Genomic DNA, 12,152 nt, shown 5'->3' on the forward strand with positions numbered 1-12,152 from the left:
GCCGGCTCGGCTGGGTGGGCACACAGGACCTAATGCAGCAAACACCACCAAAGCGAAGCCTGCTCTGGCAGGCCACCGCAGGTATTTTGAGAAAGGGCAGCGCAAGAGCCCAAGCCCTCCCGGCAAGGGCAAGAATGAAGGCAGAGTTTAAAAGCATCGCAGAAATGTTAAAATTCCTCTCGGACAAAGAAGGAACTCGGCAAACAGCCCTTATCACATCACCCCCCACCCTCCCGCCCAGCGCTGCTTATCTCTGCTTCTCACTTGTTTCTTCTGGGATGGAGATAAATGGGCTGTATCAGGGAGCAGCTCCGTCTCCAGACAACGCGAGGAGCAGGAATGCCACGGCCCGCGCCGGGCCACGCGATGCCTCTGCTGTGCTCCATAATAAAGGATTTGCATGCATTTGTGCACACATTAACATGCAAGATTTGAAATCCCTCAAAATACAATTGTCTGCTCAGCTTGGATGGGGTGTGTAAACACAAAGGGGCAATTCCCTTCCTGCTTGGCTTAAGACGTATATGGCAGCCTGATTTTTTTTTCCAGCGTCGTGCCATCATTCTGATCGCAATGAGGCTTTGGGGTCAGTCACCAGTCAGTAAATCACAAAACTTCTCGGAAACAGGAGAGGCTGAGGATTTGGGGCAGCTCATGTGACCTCTGAGTCTCTTAACAAGGGCGTCTTAATACCCCTGGCTGTTATCTCCTCCCCTCATTTGAGAGCTAATGAGGCATCTTCCCACCCTGCTACACAGCCCCTTTTCTCCAGACCCCACAGGAAGGGCAAACATTTATCTAAACTGAAAAATTAACATAGTCCTTCACTGCCATAGGGAGAGCCCAGCAGCTCTTCTCCAGTATAGGCATCGCTCTCCCTTTTCACAGATGGGGAAGCTGAGGCATGGGAGCACCCACAGGCAGCACCCAGCCGCGGCTTCCCCATCGACTGCCTGAACAGCAGCTTCATCACAGGAGCCCCAAGCTTTTGTGCTCAAAACAGACAGTTGGAGCTGAAGTTCTGCCCCCTTCTCCAACTTCTCTAACACTGTATTTTGAACCAAATGCTCCCAGTAGCCCCAGCCAGCTGCTGCCCATGGCCCCGGGTCCCGCGGACCTCAGTGACAAAGCGGCATCTCTCTGGACAAAACATTTCTGTGACTTCACAGCTCTTCCAGTCACTTCAGCTGGAAAAAACCCCTATCAGTGGGAATGAATTGCAAAGACTTCGTGCTACCTGGGTTGAGAAGGAAGCTTAGTGAAAGCTTTTATCTGCCCAACCGGAGTGCAAGAGGCTAAAGGAGGTGAATTAGACACAGCATTTACAATAGCAGCAATTCAAAATCTGAGGACAAGGTGCCTTTGGTGGCCTGCAAGGACAGCCGAGAGAGCGCAATGCTCACTTGACCCAAGATGCTCTAGGAACAGTTGGCTTAAAAGATCAACATCAAGTGGTAGCGACAGAGCAAGCAGCACAGCAACGCCAGGAAACCAAGGAAGAGAGAAATAATCCAGCAACCAAACTACTCCTCTAGATGCAGCTCCCCAGATCTCAGTGGCCATAGGGGAGCACGTGTAGCCGCACATCTCCAGAAAGGTCTGCAGTAGGTAGGGAAACACTGAGAGGATGGAAGAGTTGCAAGTCAGACTCTTCTCCATCTTCCCCATTCAACTTCTCTTCTCTACCTGCTCGGATTTACTCGAGGCAAGTCAGATTTTCAGTGTTGCTTTATTTTTAATCCCCTCTGACCTCTGCAGTGCCAACAGCAGCAATTGCGAAGGTATCCAGGGTGGCGTTGAAGCTTTTATTACAAACCCCATTTCCACTCCTGGAAAAATCCTCCTCTCTGGCTGAAGTTGTCCATGCACAGTCTCAGGCTGGAGACTAATTTTATTTTTAAGACTCTGTAAAAATCCTTTACTATTGCAAAAGTTATTCTTGCTTAATTAAGAAAAAGAAGAAAAAAAAGAACTATCCCTAGTATTGCCAGCTGCAGCCAAATACGAGCAAAAGCAGTCTCCAAGGATTTTCCAGTTGGTCTGCCTTCATGGTGAATCAGGACCAGCAATTCAAGAAGCGGGTGGAACATCTGCCCGTGGGTTCCCACCACCCTGTCCCCAAACCACTGCTTCCCTGCGGCACAGCCCGGGGCAGCCTCCAGGCTGCTTCCAATTTTGCCGTCTGTGGCCTTAGGCACCACGTGGGAGACGACAACCGTCAGCGCACGAGGCTGTGCTCCTCCCAGATGAGACCAAGAAATCAGGGCAAAACACGACACAATGTACAAACCCCCAAGTCCCTCATCTGGGCTGTCTTGGTGCCCTTAGGCAAACAAGGAACCAGGACCACAGCCCAAAACTGTGGCCAGACCTCTCAGCACCACTGCAGGATGAACTAAAACACGACCAACCTTTCCAACCTGTGGCTAAATCACACCGGGGAGCTGGGGTGCATCACAGGTCATTTTGGGGAGCCCAGATGCACCCCAGGGCTCTGCAGTGAACACAGGTCCCCGCTTGAGCTCCAGTTTCTCCTCGTGAGCTGGGTAAGAGCCCCAGGGTGCTTAAACATTGACCTGACCTGGAACCACATTGCCAGGCTGCTCCCGTGAGCTTGCAACCCCCGACACAAACCATGAAAATTCTGATGCATAAAGATGAGATGTTTAAATTAAGGGTTATTAATAACTCGGCAGATCTCAGAACTCCTCTCTATTTGGAGCTCTCAAGATGTTTTGCAGAAGACGCAATATTTTTTTTCATAATAGAGGGTAGACAGAGGTGCGCAAAGTGCTGTACCCGTGCGAGCTTCAGATCAAGCAAGGGGGAGAGAGAGAAGAGGAAAAATAAGGTGTCATGAGCCCCAGCCTGTTGCCCAGCCATGCCACCAGGAGGGAAGGTGTCCAACAGGCTGCTCTGTCACATCCAAGATGATGGAGGCAGCCTGCCAGCTCACAGGCTTACCACTCATCTCAACATGTTTATGTTAGGGCTTTCCCCCCCCCGCCCTTAAAGGTCCAGCTCTTAGCATACAGAAACAATAACAACCACATATTTTTCCCCGGTCATGAAGAAGAAATGCAAACCTCTAGTTTCCAAGTTGAAGAGAAGAACAGGCTCAGTAACAGCGAAAACAACCTCCAAGCTGGTGGGCAAACAATGCTGAAGCCAATCTCAGGATTTTGGAAGGCAGAGGGAGCCACGGGACGGGCAGACCCAGGAGCTGTGGACACCCGAGAGGGGTTTGGTGTCCCCCGTGGCAGGACAAGCCCAACCCCAAGGCCCCCGAGAGCCCAGCGGGGCCGCTGGCCGGCAGGGATGGAGCAGGAGAGGCAGCGGAGGGAGCAGGCAGCAGCAGGACCCTCGCCAAACTCTCCCTCTGGGCTGAGTTCAGCAGCAGTGCCCACCCGAGAGCCAACGCACGGCTGTGCTGCAAAGCCCCTGTCCTACCCCATGGGTTATCTTGTCGGATTCTTAATTATACCGTTCAGTGGCTTTTCAGCCTAACAAGATGCTGAGCTGTATTGCAGGGGGTTTCTTGCTGCTGCTTAACTGAAGGAAGAAAACTGCCTCCAAGCCTGGGGTTCTAGCAAGATTTAGGCTCTCCCTCTGGATCCAAAACCAGCTCTCCACAAAGAAGCCTGGCTCTGTTCAGCATGTGGGTCCTCACTGTATTCTCAAGTTTGCATAATCCTGGTCTCTTCACAGGCAGTATTTCTCTCCCTGCCCATCTTTTTCCCTCACCTTGTTCCAAGCTTGCAGCCCATCTCTCCAGCACCGGTCTCGGACAGACAGGCTAAGCGGAGTGGGTTCCCGGCGATCTGTCCCGGGGCTCTAAGTGCTATTTTAAGGGACTTCACCAGTTTGCATTTGCAGCATGACAAGCAGAAACCACAGGAAGCAGTAAACATGCTGCAATTTGAGCATCTCCCAGGCCGTACGTCCTAAAGGAAAAAACCTGGCTGATAGGCAAAATGCTCAGAAGCAGGATGAGCTAGGCTAAAAATTGTAATTATTTCTAAAGTTAAGGCTTAGACGGCGTCTCCTGACACAGGCAATACTGACCCACTTGTGAAAGCAATCGCTACCAGCCTGATCTCTGTATGTGCCGGCTAAGCCCGAGCAAGTCTGCCAACAGCAAGTGCACAAGGCTGGGTCATTTTGTTAAGCTGAATCTGGCTGGTAGAAAACGCGCAACAGGAGAAGATTAAAATACGAAGCAAAATATAATCTTGTTAGCTGCATATAGTTTTACTTCACAAATCTTTATCGCAGGCTCAAGCCGGCAGCCTTGTAAATACAACACAGTGATGTGAGACATGTAAGTGCTCCCACAGTAGGTGAAATAATAGCAGAATAAAAATAAGTCAGATAAGTTACAAGATAAGAGAGCTAAAACTGAAAGGATGACACTGCATCTGGTGTGAATAATTATTTTGGCATTATTCTGTCCAGCGCTAATCCTCAACGGCTCAAAAAGATTCAATCAGTGTTTAGCACCACCAAGGAATCATGACTACAAAACAAAAAGTAACTGGATTAAAATCTTTCTACGGTCACAGGTCACGTCTGTGTCACATCTGCTTAAAATGTTCCTTCAAGGAACAAGAGAAAAAGGAAATTTGACTTCAAAACATCGCACTGAAAAACATAACCCCCAGGTTGCAGTTCTAGGTTGGTTTATAGTTAGGTATTCTGGCACGAAAAAGAAGGACGTAGAAAGATGATTACTTTAGAACTCTCCGTCCTCAGGAAGGCAAAACCACCACAATAAACAGCTGAACAGTAATGTCCTCATCCACAACACCAGCCTGCACGCAGTCTGCTCAGAAAATGCCCAGAGAACCCAGGTTCCCAGAAGCTGCATTTACCAGAGCAATAAAATTAACACTGAAAGATGAGGATTTTTTAATAGTTATCCCTATTTAGAGCCAGCTGAGCTTTTCTGATTATTTTTAAAATGAAAAATCCATTACGGTGGCATCAGTGTTTCTCCCCGACTGCCTGCAGCTGCAGAAATGCAATTTAACAATTAACCTTTTACATCCATAAACACGGAGAACAGCAAAGGCTGGGAAAAAAGCGCAGCCCCCTCGCAGATCACCACCAACAGCACACTGAGCAAAGTTAGCACGCAGCTACGTGCAGCCACAGAATGCTGCTTATTCCTCCTCCTCCTCCCCCTCTCTTCTACTTCCTACCCCTCCTAAAAATCCACGACAACTTCGAAGTTGCTGGCAAAAGGCAGTTTCTTACCTGTTCCCACTGCCGGCGACAGCGCAGGAGGAAAAAATCCAGCGGGTTGCTCCGCCGTCCTAGTTGTCCCAGTTGCCTTTCGGCTGGTGGGCTGCTCCCAGGACCAGCCCAAGCACCGCAGTGCCATAAAGCATCCCGCGCTCCCCTGCCGCAGCCCACCGCCCCGACCCTTTCAGAGGAGGCACGCACCGACCGCGGCGCGTCTCCGAAGGCAACCTGCCGGGGAAAAACGTGCCATTCCTGCCCCGCGTCTTAAGCTTTCGCTTAAATCGCCTTGCTCCGAAATCCAGCTCCGGATGGTGCCCCTCTCTCTGCTCCCAATCCAAATGAATCCAGCAGTTCCCCCCTCCAGCCTGCCTTCCACTAAATGACCCTTCGAGGTGGCAAGAGGATGTCCAATTTGCTCTCCGAGCGCAAGGCATTAACGAGGAGAGATGCAGCCCGCGGAGAATAATTGCCGGCGCAGGAGCGACGCGGGGCTCTGCTGTTGCATTGCTCTCCTCTCCTGCATGCTAATGAGCAATGATGTCAGCAAGCCAAAGTCACCGCATCCGGACCGCGCGCCACGGCCCGGCCACCCTATCCATTTATTTACATGGAAATCAGCCCGCTCTTAGACTCAATAAATCCTGCAGGCTGCTTAGGGAAAGGGAGAGGAAAAAAAAAATCCTTCTCGCTGGCTCGCATGTGCGCGTTTCAAAGAGTTGGCTCTGCACCAGCAGCCCAAATTGAATGGCGTGAAGACACTAATTATCTTTCCCCAACTATCACCTTATTTGATGCTGACCGGATCTCAACTTGCTGTCAAACTTAAGGCACCGCTTCTTAGGTACACAGGCTATTAAAGCAATGATCCGCTGGCTCAGAGCAACATATCGTTTTTCTCCTGGCTTTCAATGCCCTCTTAATTATTTTCTGCAGTCATTTGCTATGATTCCCCACTGGTTTTTAGACGCAGCATGTTTATGCACCAGCAGGGCTAAATATTCTAGGAAATACAAGTTATTAGAGTGGCGTTTTGGTTACCGCATATTTTAATACATTTTCTTTCATACGGCCCCGAGAGAGGCACAATTGGCACCTTTTATGTGTATCTCAGGTAAGTACTGCGAGCCCCAGGAATACGCAACCCCAACGGGGATGCCAAAGACTCCTTCCCCTGTGTTCCCCTCCCCTCAGAAAAGAAAAGAAAATGCAGGGAAGGAGCTACGCTGCCAAATCTCTTCTGCTGCTCTTAAGCCCCGTTGCTTGGGAATTAGGTGGTCACAAATGAATCTCTGCTTCAAGTCAACTGGAGGAGAGCGTTTTGCATTTGCAAAAAGCGAGTGAAATTCAAAAACCTAGTTTCTGTGGGCTCAGAAAAATACAGAAAGCAAATAAAACTCGCCCAACACGTAGCGTTTTTTAGCACGCTCCTGACTTTTGGGGCCTGGCTCCAGATTTCAGAGCCCTTGATTTTGGCAATATTAGCTATATTTACAGAACACAGAAGGATGCAGAAACTACAGCTGCGAGTTTTTCTGCAGTCTCAAATGACTTAAATTATTACTATTAAGGCTCATAAATTAGGTTTCATTATATGGAATTACACTCAAAATCTCAAGGGTGAGATCTTCAGCTGGGACAAGCCAGCCCAGCTCCCCCTCGGAGCCGCCCCAACTTACCCCGGCCAAGCGGGATGGACTGAGAACGTGCAGAGACCTCATCTGGCTCAGGCAACTTCAGACAAAAGGAAGCAATTCAGGGCCGTTGATGAAATATTTGAGCATCTACAATTTTGTGGGGATTTTTAATTATTTTTTTCCCCTCTTTTTTTTTTTTTAATTAAGTCTGCAGCTGCAAGTCCAAGAGTTGAGCACTGACCCTGTTACCGCATCCAGCCAGGTCAGACCTTCCTTCCATGGCAGAAGGAACAGCATCACCTCCACTTCTGCTGGGGATGGCCGCAGCACCGAGGAGGGTCCCCTCCAACTCCTCCAACTCCACAGAGCAACAGAACTCGTAGGAAAAAACTCTCCTGACCCTTCAGCTTCCTAAACTGGCACATTTTGCCCCTTCCAGCTTGCATCGGCGTTGCGGTCAGGCCGTCAGCTCACCTCTCTATGGTTAATGTGCCACGGCCCCAAGATGATGTATTTTTCCTCTGAAATTCAGAACATGTTAATTACAATACAAAGGAAATGAGACAAAACTGAATTTTGCAAAAGCAAATAAAGAAGCCTGCTTATAAAATTATAATGTTGGGCAGAAACGCTGTAGAGCAGAAATTACCCTGTTTACTGTAACAATCTTCCCTGGAAATGTATTGGTAAAAGCACGCAGCAGTGACTAGGGGCTACTACCGGCACAAAGAATATGTACTGCTCTGTACAGCAGGTCCTGTAGGCGCTAATTTTCAACAAACACATGAGTAAAATGCCTGACTTTATCTGCATTAACTTGCTAGGAGCAAAGGCCCTTTAGCTATAAACACTTGGGAGCAAAGTGTCTATTAGTGCTCCAAGTGCCTCTTGAGCAGGACCGCCAGCCAGCCCCATGCTCAGGGGAAAGGCTGGCAGGGCACGAGCCCGATTGTCCAACCCCGCTTCTTGTACGATGTGTTCTGTCGTACAACTCCATCCACAGCAGCTTCAGTCACCCAGCACCAGTCAGGGTGGACGGTGCTCTCATCCCCACGCAACCAAGGACCCTACAGCACAGGTGAGTTCTGCTTGGCTGTCTTGGCCAACCGGATCATCCCCAAGGAAGGGATCACACCAGAAATTGCAAACTTTTAAGTTGATCCATAAAGATAAAATGGGAGTGAGAATCATGAGCTGATGTAAAAGAGCAGTAAGACCAACACCTGTAACGTCTCAGCTGAATGGCTAACTATGAGCAGATGAGCTTTGTGTCTCCAAACAGCATGTATAATCGTCATTGCTCCTGGCAGACTTCTTGTTCCAATACTTGCAAACCTAAATATCCACAAAATCCAATTGCCAGGCTCTTCTTAGACAAGAAATCAGATTAGAAGCTGCCACATTTGGACACACAACTGTCTCAGGAAAGTGGAAATGAGCCTTCCTGCTTTGAAAGCCGACGGTTCATTGGCAATTGCTCCATATTACCATTACCTGCTGCAAGGCTTGTGAAAAGGTCATGTGTTGGAGTAACTCCAGAAGGCACACAAGATTTCTTGACAGATTCTGCACATTGCACAGGTGTAATGGGTGTTTCATTAAGCAGCAAGGAGAACACCGAGCTGGTGGAGCACATTATCAAAGGTCACGTGAAGGACTTGCAATATTACGAGGACGGATGCTGACAACTGCCAGCAATGAAGAAAACAACCAGAAGTAAAACCTTAGCTACTGAAATAAAGAAAGATCAAGAGCAGGAAGCCCCCACTTAGGTGCAGAGGTGTGAGATGGACAGCTATGCCTGTAAATGTAGCCACATATTTCTGCCCTTTGCTGCAAGTTTTAAAGACAAAGACCCAAATTCAGTCAACTTTAAACTTTCTGCCATCTGTACAAACTCATCCCTATGGCTAATTTAACAAATCACTGTAAGAGCCCACATTTCATAAATGCTGTATTTTATCGCCCTGGTGTATCGATCGGCCGTCAATCAATAGGGTTCCACGTGACACTGTTGACTCTCCTGATGACGACGAGCTACATGGCATGGCCATGCGCAGCGACAGCAGACCGGTGTCCTCAAGGTCGCCGGGCTACTAACCTGATGAATGTCAGATCAAGTTGCCTTTCTGAATTATTAAGAGGGCGTCCTCTGCTGCAGCGTGCCAGGGCGGTGCACAGCACTGCTCCCTTGGGATGTGACAGAGGCTCTAGCCTCTGCCCCCCCGAAATGCTGCCCATGGGGATGAAGGCTGTCCCCTGCACCGCACGCACCGCCAGCCTGGCCAGGATCGGTGGGATGGCAGGAATCCCCATCACCGAGCCCGTCCTGGCTCACAGCAACAGACACAATAACAGATTACTTTCCCATCGCTCCTCCTACCCACAGAAATGCAGAACTGGATACTCACAGTGGTTCCCCCCCCCCGGCCCTCACCGTTCCCATGCTCGCCCCTGTAATTTGCAGAGAAATCTCCGCTCGCTGAGCCAGCGCTCCCACCCGGGTGCCAGGACGAGCTGTGCTCAGTGGAGTCCCCAGGCTGGGGGACAGCTGGAGCCCAAGCGGGGCAGGGACGCTGCCAGGGCCATTCCCCCATGGCCACGGGGCAGCGATAAGCAGCAGACCGAGAGGCTGGAGAGGGCACGGCTTTACAAACACCCGAGGGGAAGGCAAGGCGATTGCAAAAAGCCGTTAGCAATGAACAGGGAGGGAGAAGACCCTATGTGGCAGGGTCCGGCCCCACTCCTCCCAGCCAAACGCCTGGCTTTCCAGGAGGCATACAGGGATGTGCCCAAGGTAGAGGGAAAGCTCCTTGGAGAACCCGAGCCATGAAATACAGGTCAAGACTTTAAAGGAGGTTAAGCTCTCTTTTTCCTTCTTTTTTTCTTTATTCTTTCTAAGCAAAGCAGCAGAGCCACCCCTCCCCATACCTCTCAATGCCAGAAGCAGGGATGTCTTATCTCAAAGAAAAACGGGATGGATGGAGGTGCAGAGAGACCAACATCAGATGCAGATCATTAATCCCAAAAACTTGGCCTCCTCCACTTTTCCTCAGGGCTGCCATTTGTAACTCCACGCAGCTGCTGCCCAAGACCGCGCGAGACAGACCCGCTCCTCCTGCTGTCACCGCTGCTGCGTTCCGCTCATTTTCGGCAGAGCCACGGGTGAGGATCCGCGCTGTCTGTCTGCAAGGAGGAATTTAGTTTTTCAAACACCATCGAGCCCAGCCGCAGCTGACACAGAAGGGGAGGTACAGCCCATACGCACTGCGGCTGATTTGAGAGACACTTTTCTGTATTTCCTACCAATTCACCCAGCGAGACAAGCCTGACCCTCACCGGCATCCTCCGGTGCACAGCCAGAGCTGGGCGGCGAGGCTGCGGCTGTGAGCACACCCTGTGCCGTCCGTGGGCCCCGGCAGCACCGAACCACGCAAAATGCAGGGGCGATGCCGCGGGAGGACCCTGCATCACTGCCCTGCACCCCGTCCCCCCCACGACAAGGCGCTCCAGAAAGACCCTCACCCACCGACTGTCCCCACCACGCACCCCCAGCTCGCAGACCGGCACCGGTGCGACACGCAGAGCATGCCGCAGACGGCGTTTCAATCGATCTCTGTATCTCTTTCTCTCTCTTTTTTTTTTTAATCACCTTAATGCAAGAAGCTTTAGGGAGCTTAACAACAATAAGGCTTTTCATAGCCTCTGGCTTTAACTCGGCACTACTATGTTTCTTACTTTTGTACGTTGAAAACAAATTTGTAACTGAATGTGAACAACAATCTGGATGCTCACATCGTTTTTTCCCCTTTGCTAGCCTGATAGTATTCTCATCTGAAGACTTTTTAATAGTGCCCCTTAATGTTATCTACAAAAGCCTCATTAAAGCACTGTATTGTAATTTAAGCTAAATAAACTCAACGCAGTTATTTTTTTAATGACATATTTTTCCTGGGGCCTTTCCACAAACAATAAAGCGTTCACTGAAACTATGTTACGAAGGAAATGCATAAATCTTCAGCTTATCTGGTGGTATGTTTTCCAAAGATCTAAACCTTTGATCAGCAACAAATTAATTTTCCATTTACACAAAATAGAAGATGTATTTCCAGGATAACCAACTAACCCTGCAAGTCTGCATTAACATGTGCCTTGGCAGCAGCTCAGGACTCCCTCGCTGCCGCTCTTCTCAGTGCCTGACGCTGTCAGGGTCGCTGTCACATTAGATTATTTTTATTTTATTTTTTGGCTTCAAACCTGTCTAATAGGGTGTTTCGGGTCAGTGGTTATGCCCTGAGGATTTCTTGCTCTTGCTCACCGAGCTCTCCTCTGCACTAGCCACGCACCACCTGGTCCCCCCCCCAAAAGCTGTGCATCCTCCAGGATCGGGGCATGGTGCTCAACCATCTCCGTGCTCTGAGGCAAGTATCGAGCCAGCCCGGAGTCCTGGCCAAGCGACACAAGTCTGGTTTTTACCTCCCTAAACATCTTCTCTGGCTGCCAGCAGGATTTCGGTGCTTCCCTCGCCCTGGCCAGGCTCCGCGCGAGCCCCTGCTCCACGCCAGGCACCGCAGGCAGCTCCCGGGGCTGCGCAAACATCCAACTCCTCAGAAACCACCGACGGTTTAAGATGGCCATGCTTCTGCTCCCACCCAGGAGAGACACGGCTGCCTGCTCTTCGCCAGCTAAGAGGAAAGAGATTTGCTGCTTGCTCCCAAACTGTGTTAAATGCACAGGGAGGTGGTAAATCCAGCGCGTTTTTGGATCCACCCGATGCTCCCGTAATATGTCTGGGAGGAAATCACGCACGATGGGTCATGAACAGAAACGGGCTTTCATGATGTCTTCAAGTCTTAAATTTCCCAGCGTATTTGCAAACCTAGGGAGATCGGCCGTGGTCAGGAACGCACCTGACTCCTCACCTCCTGACTGCTCAGTGGGAAGACAGGTGCCAAAACAGGTTATTATTTCATACCTGAGAGCATGAAGTAGACCTGGATGATATAAAACCAGCTAGTGTGAGCAGATGGACTGGCATGTGTTGTTTCAGTCCACCCCAAACTCCACCCACTACAAGACTTCCACAATCCAGCTAAGCCTGATTTTAAATTAAAAAAAAACCCCAAAACAAACACCACACCAATAAAATTATAAAAAGTGGCATCTCGATTTAAGCCTGGGTGGTTTCCCGGCCCCAGCCCTCTTAGGACCACAGCCCCATGCCTTGCCTGGAGTGCACAGAGCGGGTCAACATGTCTTAGGCTACGGCGAGGT

General features: G+C 50.0%; 1 protein-coding gene across 3 annotated transcripts in view; it reads right to left on the minus strand.

The window, feature by feature from the left end:
• Positions 1 to 12,152, minus strand: part of PRICKLE2 (prickle planar cell polarity protein 2) — a 108,019-nt gene that overhangs the window by 36,798 nt on the left and 59,069 nt on the right. The window contains exon 1 of one of the 3 annotated variants that reach the window (XM_052777755.1): positions 5,257 to 5,382. The exons of the other annotated variants lie outside the window; for them this stretch is intronic. The gene's annotated coding sequence lies outside the window, so the exon portion shown is untranslated. Of the gene's footprint in view, positions 1 to 5,256; positions 5,383 to 12,152 lie in introns of those variants that run through there. 3 annotated transcript variants of the gene reach the window in all.

The sequence above is a fragment of the Harpia harpyja genome, chromosome Z (genome assembly GCF_026419915.1).
Source record: "Harpia harpyja isolate bHarHar1 chromosome Z, bHarHar1 primary haplotype, whole genome shotgun sequence".
In the NCBI taxonomy this organism is placed as follows: Eukaryota; Metazoa; Chordata; class Aves; order Accipitriformes; family Accipitridae; genus Harpia; species Harpia harpyja.